This window comes from Macrotis lagotis, chromosome 1, assembly GCF_037893015.1.
Source record: "Macrotis lagotis isolate mMagLag1 chromosome 1, bilby.v1.9.chrom.fasta, whole genome shotgun sequence".
In the NCBI taxonomy this organism is placed as follows: Eukaryota; Metazoa; Chordata; class Mammalia; order Peramelemorphia; family Peramelidae; genus Macrotis; species Macrotis lagotis.
Genome location: NC_133658.1, coordinates 724,459,958 through 724,482,432, shown reverse-complemented (window position 1 = coordinate 724,482,432; position 22,475 = coordinate 724,459,958). Strand labels below are relative to the sequence as shown.

General features: G+C 34.7%; 1 protein-coding gene across 5 annotated transcripts in view; it reads left to right on the top strand.

Moving 5' to 3' along the window:
* The window catches only part of LOC141507910 (uncharacterized), a 244,758-nt gene that overhangs the window by 109,579 nt on the left and 112,704 nt on the right, over positions 1-22,475 (top strand). For 3 of the 5 annotated variants that reach the window (XM_074216042.1, XM_074216041.1, XM_074216043.1), the window contains one exon: positions 21,549-21,621. The exons of the other annotated variants lie outside the window; for them this stretch is intronic. The gene's annotated coding sequence lies outside the window, so the exon portion shown is untranslated. The remainder of the gene's footprint in view (positions 1-21,548; positions 21,622-22,475) is intronic. 5 annotated transcript variants of the gene reach the window in all.

The window sequence follows — 22,475 nt, the reverse complement described above, 5'->3', positions numbered from 1 at the left end:
ATTAAATTCTACCTTCTTAGGACCAAGAACATAGAACCAATAATAATAGTATTTATAAAAGCATTTCTATATACATTATAACATAAATCCTTACAAAACAACACTATTATTTCCCCAATTTTGCAGATGAGAAAACTTTGATTTAGACAATTAAATGACTTGTTTAGGGTAACAAGGCTAGTGGGGGGTATACAAGATTTGAACCCAGATATTCTTGATTCCAAGTCTAGCACTTATCTGTCACGACTATATAGTGGAATAAAAGGCTGGAGAATCTGGTTTCCATCCCAGATCATCCTTAAATATCTCTGACCTTAAGCAAGTCATTTAAACTGTATAGGCCTGCTTCTTCATCTAAAATTAAGGAAGTTGAACTAGATGATCTTTAAAGTTCTTTCCAGTTCTAAAACTATTCTCCTATAGCATAGGAGAATTAATTGGCTTAATTAATTAATTATAGCATAATCCAATTAATCTCCTCGTTTTATAAATGAGGAAAACTAAAGTCCAAAAATGTTAAATGACTTGCCCAAAATAAAGAATCTGAGTAGTAATCAGGATTCAGAGGTCCTCTGCCTTGTCTCTCTCCATTATATTCCATTCGGTAGACTGCTTGACTATTCTCTAAAAACAATACAGTTCCTTAGGTTGAAAACCAAAAAGGACTATTGGCAATCGACTCATCTAGAGAAATTAAACAACTCACTTAAACCTATGTAAAACCAGGACTTGAACCCATGTTTTCTGACTCTAAATGTAGATCTCTTTCCCATTATACCAAAGATACATCTATTTCCATAATATTGGCTAAAGTTCCACAGACCTTGGCACATCTGCCAGAAGACACACCAGAATATTTTACTTGACTCTAATTTTTAGCACCACACAGTTACTGCTGCCTATATGTATGTATTCATAGAATGTTAAGCACCATTAGAACCAATGCTCTTCATTTGTGGGGCTGGCCAAATTCTGAAACCTGAAGCTTAAACACTTTGATCACATAATGAAAAGACTGGATTCACTGGAAAAGACTGAGGATAAAGGAAAGAGGGATGGCAGAGGAGGAAATGGATATAGTGTCATGGAAGAAGCAATGAACATTGATGTGGACAGACTTCAGGACATAGTGGAGCATAGAAGGACCTGCTGTGCTATAGTCCATGGGGGTCACAAAAAGTTGAACACAACTGAACAATTCAACAACAAAAACAAATATGTACCTACTTTCATATCTGTCTCTGGTCTTCTTCATCACCATCCCAGGCTCCCCTTATCATTCCTGGACCCTACATCTCCCTCGCATCGTTCTAGGTTCTAATATTTCTATCTTTTTTATTCGTGTCTACTTTCAATCAACTTATAAGAGGAGAAGCAAAAGGCACCTGATAGGCTGATCTCTTATTGTGTACACATTGACACATTCTATTACCATTTCCAATAGAAGGCAGGGCTATTATACAAGGGTTTCATTTAGTAATTGGCTCCCAAAATACTAATGAAAAACATAATACATCATCTCAAAAGTAATTAGGGATATGGCTACTAGAACCTTCCCCTCTGAGATTACCTTCCATATTCTTTGTCTCTATATTCTTTGTCTCACATTAGAACAATTCCTTGATAAGAGGGACTGGGTTTTTTTTTTTTTTTGCCATTTTTTGGATCCCTAGCATTTAATACAGAGCTTACAAAATAGTATTTATAAATAATTGTTGCCTAACTGAGTTAGAAAGTGGGAAAGGATAAGGGAGGTTTATCTTGTACTCCAGAATCCTGAAATGGAGCATGAATATGTTTTAATGGTGTCCAGAAGTATGAACTGTATGCCCCCTTAACTCTTAACCCATTCTCCTATAAGGGAAATCATGATCTCAGGATCCTGGAAAAATTTGCATTGTTCTGGAAAATAGATTATGTCCTATTGCCAATTCCCTAAACAATATGGTACCTCTTCTCTAATCCTCTTATGATTCAGTGCCTCTTTTAAGCCATTGCTGCTGAAACTAGCAGAATAAACAAGATATGATACAAAATCACCTTGGAAAATGAGAGTTTAAGAACCAAAAGCAAGTTACACTTTTTTATTTTCAGAATACCAAAGGTAATTTAATTCACATGCATGAATAATATTTCAGATTTATCTCTAAAAGCCAAACTTTTTTTTTTAATCCACTTTCTTGGCCTCAAAGCTAATGAAACTGTCAAATGAAAAAATCAACTGGTTTTGTTGCTTTTTAGATAAAATGAGCTTAACTGATTTTGATTAGTTTGGACTTAAAAAAATTCAGCCTCTGTAATGAATTATATATTGAGGTTTCAACCTTCTGTGACTTAAACTCAGAGAACAGGATTTGCTGACAGACCTTTAAATACTGGCCTTCTTGCTAGTAGGAATAATAGCCTATAATCAAGGACACACAATATGCATATAAAAGAAGTTTTAATTAATGAATAAACATAGTCCTTACATTAGCACTTCCCACACAGGGTCAGGTCTTAAAACTGCCCAAATAATGGGCTATGGTAGATGTTTTTTTCATATCTCAGAGGAAGGAATTAATTAATTTTCCCTGTGTTTAGATGTCATTACTGGATTAATGACCATCCTCTGCAGTCCTGCCCAGCCACAGGGAACACTACCACTAAAAGTTGGGAATTTACCACAATAAGCAAGAAGAAGGAACTGATTTTTCTCAGTAAAAATGTATTTATTTGGGTACAGGTCCTAAACCTGAGGCAAGAGTGGTATGGTAGAAAGAACACTAGCTTGGGAGTCAAAAGTTCCTGACTCTGCCCCTTGCTAACTATGTGAGCTTGGATAAACAGAGTAACTTCTTTTTCTAGGCTATTTCCCAAACCCCATTAGCACTGGTGGGACTGGTCTTCAGAAAACTTCTCTCTTCAGAGTTTCCTCATGACTAACCCTTAGTAGTTGGGTTTCAAATACTGTGACTTCTGAGCTCCTATCTGATGTGCTCCCCTTAACATTCTGGGCAAGTATAGCAAAGACAATTTACAATAAATAACATCTTCCTAACCCAAGATAAATTTTCTCCTTGCATACATGAGACTATGGGAATTGTGAACTCCAGCATAAAGCATATAAAGAATCATTCATATCAATATGTAGCAAAAATCCTTGGGATTGAAGAGCACATCATGATTCCTGACCCTGAAAAGTCCTTTTCTCCCTTTAAGAAGTCTCCAAGTGTACTTCAAGGTGTGTTATTGTAAAGGTGATAGAAAAGTTGCTCTCTACTCAGCTGGGTTAGCTCCTTACTATTAAGGAATCTGGAGGTCTCTGCTCCTATCTCTAGTTGCTGAAGGAACTACTGAGGACTCAACATTTCAAAGCTGAAAAGATCACAATCTGGTCAATTCTATCTCTGAATATTGATCACTTAAAATCTGGAAGTGATAACCACAAAAAGAGACAAAAGAAGCATAGCCATCATGCTTCATGACTTACATGAATTGATACAAAGTGATATGATCAGAGCTGGGAGAATATTGTACATGGTAACAGCAATATTATAATGATGATCAACTATAAAAGACTTAGCAACTCAATCTCTAGAATGATCCAAAACAATTCCAAAAGAATCATGATGAAAGTATTATCAGCCTCCAGAGAGAGAACTGATGACCTCTGAGCAGATCTTTCTTTCTTTCTTTCTTTCTTTCTTTCTTTCTTTCTTTCTTTCTTTCTTTCTTTCTTTCTTTCTTTCTTTCTTTCTTTCTTTCTTTCTTTCTTTCTTTCTTTCTTTCTTTCTTCCTTCCTTCCTTCCTTCCTTCCTTCCTTCCTTCCTTCCTTCCTTCCTTCCTTCCTTCCTTTCTTCCTTCCTTCCTTCCTTCCTTCCTTCCTTCCTTCCTTCCTTCCTTCCTTCCTTCCTTCCTTCCTTCCTTTCTTTCTTTCTTTCTTTCTTCCTTCCTTCCTTCCTTCCTTCCTTCCTTTTTCTTTCTTTCTTTCTTTCTTTCTTTCTTTCTTTTCTTTCTTTCTTTTCCTTCTTCCTTCCTTCCTTCCTTCCTTCCTTCCTTCCTTCCTTCCTTCCTTCCTTCCTTCCTTCCTTCCTTCCTTCCTTCCTTCCATCCACAGTATAGCTACAATAGAAATATATTTTGCATGATACACATATATAATGTGTATCATCATATTATTTGCCATCTCAGTGAATGGGGGGGAGTACTAGAAGGAGGGAGAAAATTTGGAACTCAAAGTTTTGAAAATAATTTTTAAAAGAATTAGAAAATAATCCAATATAAAAATAACAAGAAAAGTAAAAAAAAAAAGCAAGCAACTATTAAATCCATTGAATTCTTTGAACATAGAGATTATTGTGTTAAGAAACTTGGGGCTATGGTAGATTTTTTTCATATCTCAGAGGAAGGACTTAATTAATTTTCCCTGTGTTTAGATGTTTAGGGGAGCACATCCATCAACAAATATTTATTAAGCAGAGAGCTGTCTCCTACCCTCTTGATCTACTTTGTTTCAAGGTCCAGACATCTGGGACTTGGTCTGAAGGTGCACTTCGGGCCTTAGTTTCCTCATCACTAAGACAAGGTCTTGAAATTGCATGATCAATAACAGAAGATACATTTATTTCTTTAGAGAAAGTTTAGCTCAAGACAAACTGGGCCATATAGTCAGCCAAGTGGAAAAAGAGACAGCACCAATGTACATTAAGATAAAATAACTCATGATCAAAAAGTATACTTTTTGCATAACCTATCTAAAGGTAAAGATGTGTGTGTGTGTGTGTGTGTGTGTGTGTGTGTGTGTGTGTGTGTGTGTGTGTGTGGTGGGGGGTTGCAGGTCTGGTTTTACAAGGAATTTGTGGGGCTTAAAGCTCAGGTGACTGGACATTGTGTTCTACCAACATGTGGCCCTTTAAGTAAGATTCTTGGATCAAGGGGACTTGTTCTCCCTGTCAAATACAAAACAAACCTGATTTTCCTCCTCATAGTTTCAGTGTACCTGAGAATATCATTCAAGCTAAAAATAATGGGGTATTGGAAGCACATTGATGTTTTTGTTGGAGGAAAAGAAATATTCTATTTCCCCAAGCACTGTTTATCAAAAGTATTAAGTATTACGGAAAGAATAGGCTGTAATCATTCAGAACCACAGAAATGAAAGGAACCTGAACAGAGTTCTATAGGAAAACTAGGGAAAAGAAGATCATAATAAATTATTGAAAATATAAGATAAGTCTATGAGAGTCCTAAGAATTGTTTAAGAAGCAAATTCCACAGTACTTCCTATCTCTTATTGAAATCTTCCACAAAGAAGGGGGGAGGGAAACAAGTATTTATTTAGTATCTCCAGGTAGGGACAGCTAGGTGAAACAGTGGATAGAGTTCCAGGCTTAGTGTCAGGAAGACTTATTTTTATGAATTCAAATCTGGCCCCACACACTTACTAACTATATAATCCTGGGCAAGTCACTTAACCTTTTGTGCCTTAGTTTCCTCATTTGTAAAATGATCTGGAGAAGGATATGGCAAAACACTTCAGTATCTTTGCCAAGAAAGCCTCAAATGGGATCACGAAGAATCAGGCACAACTGAAATGACGGAACAATAAAAATATGCTAGATTCTGTGCCAAATGTTTTATAAATATCTTATTTGAACTTCACAAATATCTTATTTGAACCTCACAACCCTGAGGAATAAATTTTATTATTATCCCCATTTTATAAATGAGAAAACTAAGGTAGAGACTTCTTAAGTGACCTGTCTAGGGTCACATTGCTAGTTAAGTCTGAGGACATACATAAATATATACATATTATATATATATATATATATATATATATATATATATATATATAATATGTATATAAAATTGATGGCATATTGCTTGCCTTATTTTTTTTTATTTATTTAAGGCAATGGGGTTAAGTGATTTGCCTAAGGTCACACAGCTAGGCAACTAAGTATCTGAGGTTGGATTTGAACTCAGGCCCTCCTGACTCCAAGGCGGATACTCCACCTAGCTGCCCCCAGCTTGCCTTTTTAACTGGTGATGAAGGGTTTTAGGGAAGGTGAGAATTTGGAACTAATTTTTAAAAACTATTAAAAATAAATAATCATTTTTTTAAAAAAAACCACAATTATCTTGGAGGGATCAGAGAGACAGAGACATTAGCATTTAGAAGTGGGGAACAGGGGGTTTTGAGCTCAAAATTAACCAAAGGAAGATTACCAGTATAGTAAGAGTAGTGGAAACCACATAATTCAAAGAATGATTGCTGGACTAGGAGAAGAGAAGTCTTGGAGCAAACTGAATAATTGATTTCCAAGTATCTGAAGTAGAAGTTAAGTGAAAGTAGAATGGTTTACTCTGTGTAGCTTCTGAAGTGAGGAGAGGCAAGACTGGATCTCGGCCTTTTGCAGAAGGTGCAAACCTGGAAGGCCAGGTTAGAGATGGTTAGCTGAAGAAGGTATATAATTTATCCAAAAAATTACTTCTGAGAGGCTTAGGCTGAAATCTTTTTATAAGAATTGATTTTTCAAATTGCTAATCTAATAGCAGGGAGGTTTTTCTTCCCTCCACTATCCTCTGCCTTTGCCACCTCATCCCTGCATTATTTTAACAGTATCCTAATTACTCTTCCTGCTTCCAGGCTCTCCTTTCAAAGCAATCCTCCACACAGATGTAGATAACTAAAGGGATGCTCATAAAGTACAGACAGAACTATGTACCCCCATCCCTAATAAAAATCATCAATATCTCCCTATTGCCTATAGGCTAAAAGAAAAAAAAAATCTAAGGACTAGCATTTAAGGTTCACCACAATTTGGTTCCTTCCTACCTTTTCAGATTTATTTCATGATTTCTCCCCTTCAAACATTCTTCATTAAGACAAACTGGATGATTAGATAGTCTTTGTTCATTGATGCAGAGATAGAAAGAGAATAAAATTGTTATCTCCTGTTTTCATGCCTTGGCAGAGTTGGGGGTCTCCATTTTTTGAAATACATTCTCTCTTCAATTCTATTTTGTAGGAATCCTAGTTTTCTTGAAAGTGCAAGATATCTCCTATTATAATTCCTTTCCTGATTCTTTTTAGTAATCACTTAATTTTGGATTAACTTTGCATAGACTTCACTCATTTGTGTACATATTGTATTTTCCATTCTTCCAGAAGAGTTTAAGAGCTTCAAGGACAATGACTATTTCTTAGTATCCAGCATAATGCCTTGCCTATAATATACACTAAATAAGTATTTATTGATTGAATGAAATGGAATGGAATTGTTTTGTTTTTCTTTTGTTCCTTTTCTTTTTTACCATGAAATTGGGACCAGACTTTTTTGTTTTTGTTTTTGTTTTTTTGCAAGGCAATGGGGTTAAGTGGCTTGCCTAAGGCCACACAGCTAGGTAGTTATTAAACATCTGAGGTCAGATTTGAACCCAGGTACTCCTGATTCCAGGGCGGGTGCTCTATCCACTGTACCACCTAGCCACCCCAGAACCAAACTTTTTTTTAAAAAAGATTTCAGCTCTTTGAGGGCAATAACTTTTCTTTTTTTGTCTTCAAAACCAAACAGTACAATGCACATTGTTAATTAAAATAATATTTGTTGAATTCTTTAAAATTTGCCAAAAGGAGCACCTAGGTGGCACAGCTGATAGAGTACCAGCCCTAGAGTCAGAAGGACCTGAATTCAAATATGATCTCAAATACTTAATAATTATCTAGCTGTGTGACTAGCTGTGTCACTTAACCCCATTACCTTGCCAAAAAAAAAAAAGTTGCCAAAGACAACCACTACCTCTACTCTACTTTTTTTTCTTTTTTTTTTAACCTCAAGGCAATGAGGTTAAGTGGCTTCCCCAAGGCCACATAGTGAGGTAATTATTAAGTGTCTGAGGCTGGATTTGAACTCAGGCACTCCTGACTCTGCTGTGCCACCTAGCTGCCCCTATTCCACTCTTAAAAAGTGATCTATCCACCTTTAACTTGTCAATAGGTTTTACAAAACTGCTTTTTGTTCTCTTTCTTATCTTAATATTTTGTTACAGAGTATGGCTGGATGAGTAGTCTAAAGGGAATGAATGTATTAGAAATTATTGTAATAAAAATAAAAGGCATCCATAGAAATGGTCAATTTTTAAAAAAATAAAAGCAAGAAAAAAAGGTGTTGGGGAATGATAAATTAGAACAAAAACTTATTCTTTTAAATATTTATAATAAAACGCAATTGCCCCCCTAGAACCTCTCTAGGATAGCCCTAAGGAGTTCAAAAATAGGCGAAAGTTCTACCATCCAACATATTTAGCAAAATGAATGAGTTTCCTGATAACTTCTCTGAATTTAAATGCCTAATATATCAGATATACCTAGGTTGAGGGCTGCAAGGATGATATATCATTTCTACACTGTAATAAAAAAATGCCCATGGTACAGTATTTCTCAGATTTCTTTTCTTCTGTGAAAATTCAAAAGGATATTACTATTCAGGAAGTAACAGAGTGCTTACTCTAATATGATCACTGTCTTCAGAAAATAATGACTGAGATCGATCAGCTGTACTGTGATGCTACAAGCTCCTGGACACTCATCCCAATGGAAAATACATTGATTTGAAATGACATTGAATTCAACTATCATTTGGAAATCTTTTATGTGTTTTTTGTGCTAAGAACTTAAGACTGTATTTCAAAATCCTGGAAGGCCAGGTTTGAGATGGCTGGCTGCAGGGCGAGTAATTTGCAACCATCCTCATTAAAGGCTCACCATTTCTAATGAAGGATTAATAAATATGGAACACCAAAGTATCCTGACAACCAACCTTCTGTTCACAATAGCTAAATTATGGCAAGAAGGGACATGAGGGAAAGGCTAATTTTAAAACTAATTGTCCAGGAAAATGTCTCATTGTGTTTTTGATGCATTTAATAAATCAAATTCTACTTATTCAAGCTCTGTTAACATGTTCTGAATTAAACATTAGGCTGTTAATGTGATGTGTTTGAGGCTCTCGTGACTGACATTTTTTGTTGTTGTTATTGGCAAGAGTATCATAAATCTGTATGGTAGTTGGACAATAATGAATGGATTTCTAAGAATGTCAATTACTACATGAAACTCAGCTCCTATGACTGCTTCCGAGAGAGCAGGAGGAAACATGTAATATGGATGTGTGTTTGTGTTTTCCATTCTTGAATTCTCACAATGGTCTGACAATAAAACTGGAAAGCTGATGCAGATTTTCATGTTGTGAGGATTACATGAGATAATATGTGTTAAAAAAAAAGAAAAAAAGCTTAGCAGTGTCTGGCACAAAGTAGGCACACTATATATAATAGTTATTTCCCTCATTTGAATTCATCTGGGTCAGCTTGGTCATAAATCAAGATAAGTCACTCATATTTGCTCCTTTTTTCTTCTTTCCCCCCTTTTTTTCTTCTCACACTGAATGCTATATCTGAACCCATTTCATCATCAATAACACTCCCTACTTTCTTCTCAGATTTAGCTTCTTAGCAAAGTTAGTCATTTATATTCTTCTTCTTCCTTTTTTTTCTTAGAATCCAAAGGGACTTTTGATTTTGTTTAACTCCAGAACTCTTGTAACAATCAACATTTTGATTACAAAACGTATAACTAAACAGAAAATGGCTTTATTAAAAAATCTGATTTTTCAATGTGTATTCTGCTGTGATGGGAGTTATGTATAATATCATCATCATTATCATCATCATAATCATCTTTCAAATGTAATATGAGAAAGAACTTTATAAAGGTCAGTCATTCAAGTTCTTCCAGGCAATTGGTTTCCTTAAATCATTAAATCAGATAACATTCTATCCTGGGTTAAAGGACCTACATGGAGTAATTTCCTATCCAAAATACCCATTAGTGAGCAATTCTAGTGTTTGGAGATATTGGCTCTCAGGACATTTTTATTACTATATATCTAAATGGAATTGCTCATGCTACATTGCCTTGCCCTATCTTCAGAGGAGATGAAGATCATTTGGTCATTAGAATCTATGCAATAAGCATAAAATCCTTGAAGACTCCTCAAAGACTTTGTTTACCTGGTAAAAAATGATCTGCTCCAGATATGATTGATCTTGTGTTTTCAGTCATTACAATGACCATGAAAGAGCTGGATGATTATACACTTATCACAAATCATCACCAAATATATATAATAAATTAAACTTAAAACTGTTTAAATTGGTGACCATGTATAAATACAAGCATATTTTTCATACTATACTAGAGTCAGTTTTAAACTTTTCCTTGTAAGTACTTCTATAGCCCTTAATCATGCATAGAATACTGGCTAGCATAGTAGACTTGGGATCTAAAAGACCTAGATTTAAATATGAGAGCTAGTGATACAGTAGATAGAACACTCATACTGGAGTAAGGAAAACTTGAGTCCAGATACGGCTTCAAATACCAACTGTGTGACGCTGGCAAGTCATTTAATTTCTGTCCATCTCAGTTTTTTCATTGGTAAAATAGGAATGATAATAACACCTATCATAAAGGGTTGCCCTAAGTATATTAGCTGGTTGTTCAGTTGTTTCAGTTATGTCCAATTATTTATGATCCCATTTGGAGTTTTCTTGGCAAAGATACTGGAGTAGTTCACCATTTCCTTCTCCAAAATATTTTACAAAGTTAAGTAATTTGCCCAGAATCACACAGTAAGTGCCTGAAACTGGATATGAAATTAGGAACAGGAATCTTCCTAACTCCAAGTCTGACACTCTATCCACTGTAGTTCTATCTAGCTTCAAACCTTAAAGCATTATATAAATGCTAGATCAGCTATTAAATCCTGCCTCAGATAACTTACTAACTCTCCAACCATGGGCAAGTCACTTAATACTCCAATCCCCAGGGAGTTCTCCATGATGTAGTTACTAAATTATAGTTAGGTTATGATCTGGGTCAGTACTTACCTAAGATATCACCGATTCCTGATACATTGACATAATTGTCCTTATGATTTTCCTCTTAATCTTTTTTCAAGTTTTCCATTTCCTTATTAAGTATTCATAATTGGACACAATACCCTTGAAGTGTGTATATGTATGTTTGTCTGTACCATTACATTTGAACTTATTTTTGTTTACTTCTTATCTTCCTAATGGAATGGCCAGTGTTATAAAAAATTCTGATCAAAGAAAGCAATAACCTTCTAATCATGTCCACAAACCCAAATCTTCCATTTACCTCTCTGGTTATTCTTTTGCTATCTCCTTCATTGCTTCTTCTTCCTGCTCTCCTCACTTATTCCCCAACATTATGTTTTTGACTCTTTGGTCATCATTTTGTGCACATAGTATTACAACAATCCTATCTATCTTCATCATTTCAATATCCCCTCAAATATTGAAAATTCTATTAAATATAACTCTACTGATAATCTGTAGTCCTAAATTTTATATCATTTGATAGGAAATATGGAAAAATAGGTACTTCAATGCATCACTTGTAGAGTTGTGAAATGGTCTGATCATTCTGAAGAATAATTTGGAACTATGCCCAAACAGCTATAAACATGTGAAAATCCTTTGACCCAGAAATACTACTATTAGATCTGTATCCAAAAGAGAAAGGAAAATACATATATATATATATATATATATATATATATATATATATATATATATATAAAATGTTTATATTATATATATAATATATATAAATATATAGATATATAAACATAGATGTAATTTTATATACATATATAATATTACATATATATTTATATTTATCTAGCTAGCTACCCAGATAGTTATATATACTCACAAAAATATTTATTGCAGTTCTTTTTAAGGTAGTAAAGAATTGGTCATTGAAAAGTGTGCTATCAATTGGAGACTGGCCAAACAAATTGTTTTATGTAATTGATGATAACATATAAGAAATGATGATGGAGGGAGCAACTAGTGGCACAGTGGATAGAGCACTGCCCTGGAGTCAGGAGTACCTAAGTTCAAATCTGGCCTTAGACACATAATAATTGACTAGCTGTGTGAACTTGGACAAGTCATTTTTAACCCTATTGCCTTAAAATAAATAATTTGTTTTAAAAAGAAATGATGATGGAGATGGTTTCAAAAAAAAACTGGGAAGACACATAAGAATAGGTGCAACATGAGCAGAACCAGGAAATCACAGTTACAGCAATATTATAAGGATGATCACCTATAAAAGACTTGAACTACAGTGATCTAAGATAATTCCAAAGAACCTATAATGAAGAATGCTATCTACCTCCAGAGAGAAAACTGAGGAACAGTGAATGAAAATTGATGTAAATTTTTCACTTTCTTTACTTTTCTTGCTTTTTTGGCAACATGACTACTATGAAAATGGCATGATTTCATATGTATAATTGATATATTGCTTGCCTTCTCAATTAGTGGGGAAGGGGCTGGAGAAAGGGAAAGAATTTAGAACTAAAATTTTTTAAAATAAATGTTAATAAATAATGCTTAAAAATCTACAACAGATTTTGATATAATTTCTCATTCATTTTCTTTTTTGTTTATTTGTTTTGCCAGGCAAGTGGCTTGTCCAAGGTCACACAGCTAGGTAATTATTAAGTGTCTGAGATCAGATTTGAACTCAGGTTCTCCTGACTTCAGGGCTAATGCTTCATCCACTGTGCCACTTAGCTGCCCCTCATTTTCTTATTTAGAAGTTAATTTAGTAATTGACTTTTTAAAAGGTTGTTCTTAGATAAAATGGTATATATCTGTTTCTAGAACATGGAATATTTGATTTTCTTATTGGATTTTCTTATGGAGATTTTTAAAAAGACATTAAAAAAAGAAAATTGTTCTCTGATTCTGCTCATTTTACTCTATATCAGTTCCTACAAATTTTCCCAAGGTTCTTGGAATCTTTCCCTTTGGACATATATGGCACAAAAATATTCTAATATATTTTATGACATCAATTATATTTTTTCTATTTAAGCCTATAGTTCTAAAATTCTATGTAAATATTGATAAACTTTTTGTTATTTTCTATGCCCCTTAGTTATTCTGAATAGTATTTATTTCTTTAGCTCTCCCTATGGGGCATTTTTGGTAATATACAGAATGGATAAAAATTTTGTGCATTTACTTTATGTCATTTTACTGAAGTTATTGTCAATTTTTAGTTGATTTCCTATGATTCTATTATCTGAGAAATAAGATCATTTTATTTCTTCTTTGGCTGTGCTTATTTTCAAAATGTATCTTTTCTTATTGAACCAGCTAGCATTTCTCAACTTTATTAAGTAGTAGTATTTACAGTAGACATCCTTACTTTACCTATGCTCTTTTGGAAATGCTTCTAGTATTCCTCCAGTATAAATAAAAATAGTTTTTGTTTACCACATATGCAAAAATCTTACATTTTAATGGAGCAGACAATGAGTACATATATAAGGATAAATAAAATGAATATCAAGAGAATAAATGCAAAGCTGTTAAATACAAGTTAGCTTGGAAGAGAAGGTATAAATATTTAGGGAGAATCAGGAGAGGTTTCATGTAGAATAAAGGTATTCTATGAAGCAGAGAGAAGAAAGGAATTCAATAAAACAAAGAGAAAGTATGTTCCAGGCATGAGTTATAGCCAATGGAAAGCATGGAGACAAGAGATGAAATAGCATATATGAGAAAGGGAAAGAAGGCCAGTTTCACTGGAGCACAAGGTACAGAAGGGAGAACAATGTCCAGTAAGGCTGGAAAGGTAGGTAGATTGATTTCAGGTTGTGAAGGGTTTTTAAACAGAGAAGTTATATTTTTTATCTCAGAGGAAATAGGGAACCATAAAGTCCAATTAAGGGAACAAAATGGTCAGATCTAGATTTAAGGGACATTACTTTGGTTGAAGTGCATAGGAGGGACTATACTGGTGAGAGGCTTGAGGCATTAAGAGGCAGTGATGGGGCAGCTAGGTAGCATGGTATATAGATAGAGCACTTGTCCTGGACTCAGGAGGATCTGAGTTCAAATCCAACCCTAGATACTTGATGTTTACTAGCTGTGTGATCTTGGACAAGTCACCTAATTCTATTGCTTCAGGTGATGAGTAGAGATATGACTCCCCCAGTAGAAGGTAAGCTTCCTGTGGGTAGGTATTGTTTCACTTTTGTATTTGCATCTCCACCCCATCACAGAGGCCGGCACATAGTTGGTTTTCAATATATGCTTATTGATCAATTGATTGATACAGTACCCTTCCTCTTCTCACAACTCTGAAGCTAGGAGGAAAGGACAAGAGAGAAGGAACAAGGTAGGAGTAGCCCATTATGTGATTTAGAGCACACTGGGAAAGGATACTAGAAATGTACCAATCCAGCAAAGGAAGCATGGTAGAGCAAAAGGAGTTCTGGTCTGTTGGTCAGGCGATCTGACTTCTTATCTAAACTCTCCTGCTACATGAAGATGAGTGTTGCAGCAAGCCTTTTAACCCTTATGAGTTGCTTCTTCAGTTATAAATGAAGCAGGTGGAATTTCTAAGGTCCTTTTCTAACTCTTAAGTTTCTGGGGATCTACTTTTCTATCATATGCAAATAATTGCTTAATGATGGCTTTTAAACAATGATAAACGCCTACACATTCCTGTCAGCAGATAACTTAGCTAAACATTGGGAAAAGTGAGAGTTCTTGCCTTTTTGAAAGTTATAATTTTATAACTGGAAGGAATTTTGGAGGTCATCTAGTCCAAATCCCTAATTTTACATAGAATGATGGATGCACTTAGTTTTTTTAGACATTCTGACTTTCATCTTTGTATTTCATACACATAGTCTCCTTTTCTTCTACTACTCTCTCTTTCTGTCAGCGTCAACCTTTACAAGGTTGTTATAGACCCCATAAGTCTTTTACAAATTTCTATGGTCACAGGGTTCTTGGATTGCATACAAACTCAAATGTTTTTCATTACAAAATTCTTAGCTGTAATTTTTGTTCTGTTGGACACATGTAGAGGATCTTTTGTTTAATCCATCAACTGTTCCTCTTCTGCTTATGAAAATTAATTGAATTTAAAAATAAGGATTTACCTTGCCAATCAGGTGAAAGTAACATTATACTGAAGTTGGTTTTCCAAATCCCCAGGCTTATCTTGACATTCATTCATTCACTTTAAAGCAAAAGTGTGTTTGGTTTGGGTTTCTTATTATAACACTTGTGTGGTATGTCACTAAAGTGACCCCTCACACTTTCTGGGCTGGCTTACTCATCCCAGCCTTCATTCACACTGGTAAATTTTGTTTCTCAGAGAAGGAGCAGTGCAACCACGGGCTACAATCAAAACTGTTGTGGGGGAATACACTACCCTCACTCACTAGTGCTGATCTCGAACCTCTGGGGTGAAATTTCCTATTTATATAAAACCTCATAATGATGACACATTAGATCTTAAATATAACCATTTACTTAACAATAATGTGAAAACATAATAATAATAATAATGTCACAGGTTCTTTTCTAAGACAATACAGAATCATTCATCAAAAGACTATCTAAAGGGGGAGAATTACAAAACCTGGTAGATCAAATGAGTAAAGGAAACCCATATACTTGGGATACCTCACAACTCTGGACTGCATCAATCCAGTGAGGAACATCTTTACATCACAAATCTACTTCTCTGCTAAAGGTTCTCCTTCTAATCTACACTGTTTTCATGTTAGACGAATCCTCTTCATTCTATCCTTAAAGCAATGATATGTTGACAATTCTTTTAACTTACAATATCCCTTAGAAGAGTATTTTTAAAAATCATTATACTATTGAACTGGCCAGCAATTCCCTTTAAGCCATAGAATTAACTGCAAAGTTCATCAGACAGGCCCTCTCTATGTGATACAGGAAAGCACAGCCAGTTCTTCACTCACCAGGATTCTGAATCATTTGCAGACAGTTCTTACTTTAAATACATTTTCATTACACAAATTCGACTTTACATAAAAAAATCTGAAAGGCATGGGAAGCTGTAATGGAAACATGTAGGAAGAGAATTTAGGGGAAAGTATGCCCACATTTCTTTCCTAGTTTTGATGGATTTGACAAAGATGTACCATTTGCAGAAGTGAATAAGAAGAAAACATGAGAGCTGAAGTTAGAAGCAAATGAGAATGATGGGGAGGAATTAATTGAGGCTCAAGGAGATGTGTCAATTAGGATCTGATTCAGCTGCTAGCTACAAAGACTGCAGAAGAAGAAAGGGAAACTTTGGAACCCAGGATCAAACAAAAAAGATTCACAAAAAAATAGTTGGCAGAAATATTTTATCATTTGAGTGAATTTTTTTTCTTGTTTTGAAAAGATGGATTCAAATACTTTGGATCAAAACACAAGATTTTTAAGTTCAAAGACTGGTTGAAGATAATTACTTAATACTAATCCTTCAGTATCAAACTGGACCACACCAACCAACCAAATGATTGGTGGTATTGGTGGCACACTTATTTTCATTATAGTGAGGGTTATGTTATGTAAGGCATCCTTCTCAGCTGCCTTTACATACTCATTCCACCCCACGATCTGATCGATAAGAAACAGGACTATTGCTGATGATCAGACTGCTAAAGGGAGTCTCTTAGCTTTGAATTGGTTTTGCTTCTCCCATATCAGCACAGTACCATAGTTCAATATCAACAGTAGGCAAGCACCCGGCATGTGACATCTGGCAGCAAAATGTGACACTCAATAAATACAAACCTGTCACTCAATGGACTAAGCATCAGTATGAACTTTCCTCTCATACCTTCTACTTTTGTGCTACTCATCATATTGCTTGCTAACATCAGATATCAGAGGAAAAAAAGCCACTGTCCAAACACCTCTCCATAGTTTCATATAAGGGCACCTAGGTAGCACCTAAGTAATAGTGAATAGAATACTGACATGAAATCAGGAAGACCTGAATTCAATTAAAATTCAGCCTCTGACACTTACTAGCTATCTGACCCTGAGCATGTATGTAACTTTATTCTGATTGCCTCAGTTTCCTCAATTGTAAAATGAGCTGGAAAAGGAAAAGGCAAGCCTCTCCAATATACTTACCAAGAAAACCCCAAATGGAATCACAAAATCAGATATGAATGAAATGACTGAATGACACAGTGGGTGGAAATGGGGCAGCATCTACACACCTCCCTGATGTCAAGGTCTTCTTTGAGAATGAAGTTCTGTACAGTTCTGTGCATACTTTATCACTTACTTTTAGTTCATAATTTTATTTATTGTCATGGTAGAGAATTTAATGTCTGCATTTTAGCACATTTCATGATTCCTGTAAGTATAATGTTTTGTGCATAGCTAAGTGAAGTAGGAGAATAGAAGGGAATTTGCATTATGTAAAAATTGTTTTACACAGAGGTCTGCAGAACAGTCTTCTTATGTGAAGCAACAACTTTCTGTGATTAGATTTCAGTATCCCTTCCTATACAGTAAGGGAGATCCAAAACCAGCCTTTACCTCTGCTTTTTCCTTTCAAACCAAAGATGTCAGCAGAGAGCAACAGCTATTTCTGAAAGTCTTCAAAGACAAAAGCTGTTTTTGTCTTTCTTTGTAATCTTAGCACAGTGCCTGTACTAAGGTAATTTTTGCTTCATTTCTTACCTATCTTTAATCACTGAGAGGGTATTACCTAAGACAAACTGAGACCTGGAAAAGACCTTAGCTTAAAAAGTCAAGGACTCCTACTACCTCCAAGGTCACCTCCAATCATCTTGAACATGATGATGTTTGTCCTTTCTTGAAGAAGACTATGACCTCAGGAAGGTGATGCCATGTCAAGCATGAGAATTAGATTTGAGTGAGGGGGCTGTGCTAAGTCACCAGCCTCACTTTCTCCTCCAGAGTCATCTGGATCCAGTGGCCAAATATGAATCAGGAAGACTGGAGAAGGCCCTGGATATGAGGCAATTAGGGTTTAGTGACTTGAACAAGGTCACACAGCTAGTATCAAGTGACTGAGTTTGGATTGGAACTACTGTCCTGATTCCAAGGCCAGTGTTCTATCCACTGCACCACCCAACTGTCCTAACAATATCTTTTTTAAAAAAATGTATTTATTTAAGACAATGAGGTTAAGTGACTTGCCCAAGGTCACACAACTAGGTAATTATTAAGTGTCTGGGGTCAAATTTGAACTCAGGTCCCCCTGACACCAGGGCAGGTGCTCTATCCACTATATCACCAAGCTGCCCCCCCAACTATATCTTGATCTATGTCTTATCACTGTACCCAGATGACTCCAGAGGAAAGCTTGAGGCTGATGACTTGAACAGCCCTGACTAGCTTAAATCCAATTCTTTTGCAAGTCAAAATATCTCTTTTCTGAAGTTACTGATTCTCTTCAGGAGTGAAGGACAATCAACAGCACCATGCTGTTACATAGTAAACACTTAAGAAATGTTTGTTTAAATGAATGACTAGAACAATAGCTTAAATAGTAGCTTTCTGTGAATGAGCTTTACTTCCTTATGCTAGTTTCTTCACATAGCTCCAATGAGGAGTTTCTCCTGGTACTCAGTGACTTGCCATTCCTTTATGAGGAAAAACTCATGAATTGTTCCTTTTATTCATCCCATGGTCTCTAAAGAGTTGTCTGAATCATCATTTTGTGAATTGCAACTTCTTCAGTATTTAAAAAAAAACACAAAGATACAATATATTGAGTTCAGGAACAACAATTTTGAACAATCCTTCAATTAATCCATACTCCTCAAAACAGTCTTCTTCCTAGTCAGTGTCTGAAAATTTTGTTTCTTCACATTTACATACTGTTTTCTTTTTTAAGAAAGTTCTCTTCCTGCCTCCCAGATACCAATAAACTGCTTATATACAAAAGGGACATCATGTTATAGTCTTTAAATAATGATTTAATCTTTTTTTTTTATTTAGGTTACAATTCTTTTTATTCTCTTTCTGGTAAATACATTGTTCACAGCTTTTCTAGGAGAGAAAAGCATTTCTTTGCACATATATTTTATTAAACAAAAAGTTCCTTTCTTTCTTCTTTCAACTACCATACTGTTTGCCTATGAAAGGCTCATTACTTTTCCTCCCTCACCAGTTAATGCATTTTTTTTCTTTATGCAAAAGTTCATTTTCTGCCTTTGCAACAATCTGGCTGCTTATAACTTAAAGGGGCAATGACTTCTATCATAGAACCATTTATAGTATCCCAGGCAATAGGAGTTCTAGAACAAGATATCTTTAAAATGGGCTAGGTTGGAGTAAAAAAAAAAAGTTAGGGGGTAGTATTTTGCATGCTCTTTAGTCTATTAGATTCTAGGTTATCATTCTTTTTACTGTTTTAAGCTTGTTATTTCAATTGATGTTGATTAATAATGAAGACAATATTAAGCAAAAGCCAGTAGAAGTCAGATGATGATGTTGTTCAGTTATTTTTCAATCATATTCAACTCTTCATTGACCTCAGGAGTTTTCTTGGCATTTCCTTCTCTGGGTGATTTTACAGATGAGGAAACTGAGGCATATAGAGTTAAGTGACTTGCCCAGAATCACACAAGTAGTAAGCATTCCAGACTAGATTTGAACTTGGGAAGATGAGTCTTCCTGACTTCAGGACTGGCCTCTATCTGCTATGCCACCTAGCTGCCTCTATTAGAAGCAGGAATAGTTCTGTAAAACTCTGTTACCAAACATTAAATGTAAACCTTGTATAGGATCCATATAAAACAGTAAAAGGTAAATCACAACAAATATACTTTGATGGAATCATGTAAATAACCCCCCCACACACACAGTTGTTATTATCAAAAGAAAACCAATTAATTGCTAAGGTAATTTGCCATTAAAGATGTGTATTTTCAAATAATTTCTCTCAAATAAAATATAATTCAAAGCAACTGTATCATTCAGAAATTGGGAATCAGACTCCTTTTCTATGTGAGTGAAAGTAACCTGGATACATGAATAATAATGTAGAAACATTTATTGTAATAGTCCATTATGTATTATAATTTAGTGTTTTGATTTCCTTAGTATTTTGACAGCTTTCCCAAAGTTGGACTAGATGATCCTGTGAAGAACAAAACTATTCTCTGTATGAAGAAAATGAGTGGAAAATTTCAGTATATGCATATATATAAATATATATATATATTATATATAGTAAAGAGAGAAAGAGAACAAAGTTTCATGAAGCATTTATACCAAATGCAACTTTAAAAAGAGTTGCATTGGGAAGAAAAACATGATCCTCGCCCTTAGAAGCATCATTTTTCTTATCAGCCAAATTTCTGCTTGCATTATGTAAGCAAAGGGTTAGGTTAAGTCAAGGCCAAACTAATTTAAACGCACAACAAACATGGTTTTAGGCCAGCACCAGAATCTCTACTTATTAAACAAGTTTAATTAGCATGAAATAGTCCTTCAATTATTTACCGCCTACCTTTTTGTTTTCCATTTTGCCATTCTTTTACAATCCTGCTGATCCTTGGCCTGGTTTAGAAATACCTTCGGTCTGATAAAGATTATAAATAGACTACTTGGGTCAAAGTTTTTTCTGGAGAGAATGAGACCAAAGTCCCCCATGTGAGATGATCTATGTGTTTTTTTCTTTTTTGTTTACTACTGACTTCATAAAAATCACTTTTCTTATGAGAGATTGATGTTTTGTCTTGAGTATAAAGCACTTATCAAATTGTCCCTTTATTTTAAAGTGTTTTGAATTCATTCTAGCTTTCTTACACAGACCTTGTGAGATAAATCATTAGCATCATACTCCTTTACATATACATATATATATATATATACATATACATATATATATGTATATATATATATATATATATATATATATATATATATATATATATATAAAGTAACTTCAATTTTCCAGCAGCTGCTATGGGGAAAGAAGTTGGAGCCAGGGAATAAGAGAGGAAGATATAAGATATAAGAAAATAAATGAAAACTACTCTTCTTGGGCATATACTAGATGCTGGGCTAGACTCCTGGGCTAAATTGGAAGGAAGATCTAGACAGTGGAAAATTCCTGCCCAGGGAGTGACAGCCTTAAGTTAAATGTTCCCTGAATTTTTACTTCCCCGATTAAACATGAGCTCCTGAAAAAGAGATCTAAATTGATAAATTTTTGACAAACCTTTAAGAAATGGGAATCCCTTGGTAAAACAGCATATCATCTGCTTGTTTTAAATATGGTAATAAATAGACCTTCAAGATTATCTACACAGGTTTCCTGAAGTAAAAAGCCTTTGCTCCCTGGGACATTTCTTAGAATGATTATCCACTTGATATAGATCAGGGAGAAAAAAAAAACAAAACTGGGCTGTCTCTAGCCAAACCAGGATATCTGTCAACTTAGAATAAAGTGTAAATGTTTTCAGAAAAGTAAAGTATGTTTAAGAATTTCTGAAGAAACAAGTGGCAACATTTAGACAAATGCATTCACAAAACAATCAGATTCTCTACTTGGATAATTCAGTCTTCAGTCTGAAATGAGATTCCTAGTCATTCCTGTGATGAACTTAATAAGGCATCTCCTTGTTTCTCATAAGGGGAAGAAGAATATGTTTGCTTTCTTCCAAGAATCGACAAGAACATCTCACAATCTATAAAATCACTGTGGAGGTAGGTACAAAAATCATTGTTATTTGCATGTGGGAAAAATCACAGAAGGCAAATGGCTTACAAGAATCCATAGTTAGGGAACTGACACCTTGGCTAATAATTCACACCTGGGGATTTGTTACCTTAGGTCTTAGGGTCTATTTCCTTTTAAGTATTTGGACTTTATTGTTTATTTCACAAACATATAATTCAGAACCATGCATAATTTTAAGCTATATAACATGCCTTCTGGTCATGAAAGACATTCTAGACAGAATTAACTTTTAAAAAATATAAAGATATGAGATGTATTTTTCCAAATTGTTTTGTGAATGTTGATCTGGGATATTGGTTTTCTTTTTCTTTTATTTGTTTTATTCTGAACTTACACATTTCCAAAACATAGAATATAGAATATAGAATATAAATATAGAATATAAAAAAACGATTGTCCATGAAACTGCAAATCTATAATGTACAACTTGCTATTCCTTTTAAATATATAATAATGTTATCATGTAATTTCTTCTGTTTCCTTTTTCTTCCCTTTCTCCCCTCCCCCCAAGCATTCTAGAGATGGCTAATATTAGGCACAAATGAGTGTGTGTGTGTGTGTGTGTGTGTGTGTGTGTGTGTGTAAAACCATTCTATATATGCTTCTATATCTTTCTCTGGGTACAAATAAGGCCTTCCTTCATATGTCCTTTGTAGTTAATTTGGGTATTTATAATAGTCAAAAATGACTTATTCACTTAGTGTTGTTCTTAAAACAATATTGTTACTGTATGCAACATTCTCTAGGTTCTGCTAATTCCATTCATTATTTTATGTAAGACTATCCATGTTTTTCAAAGATCATGAATAAGTAGTATTCT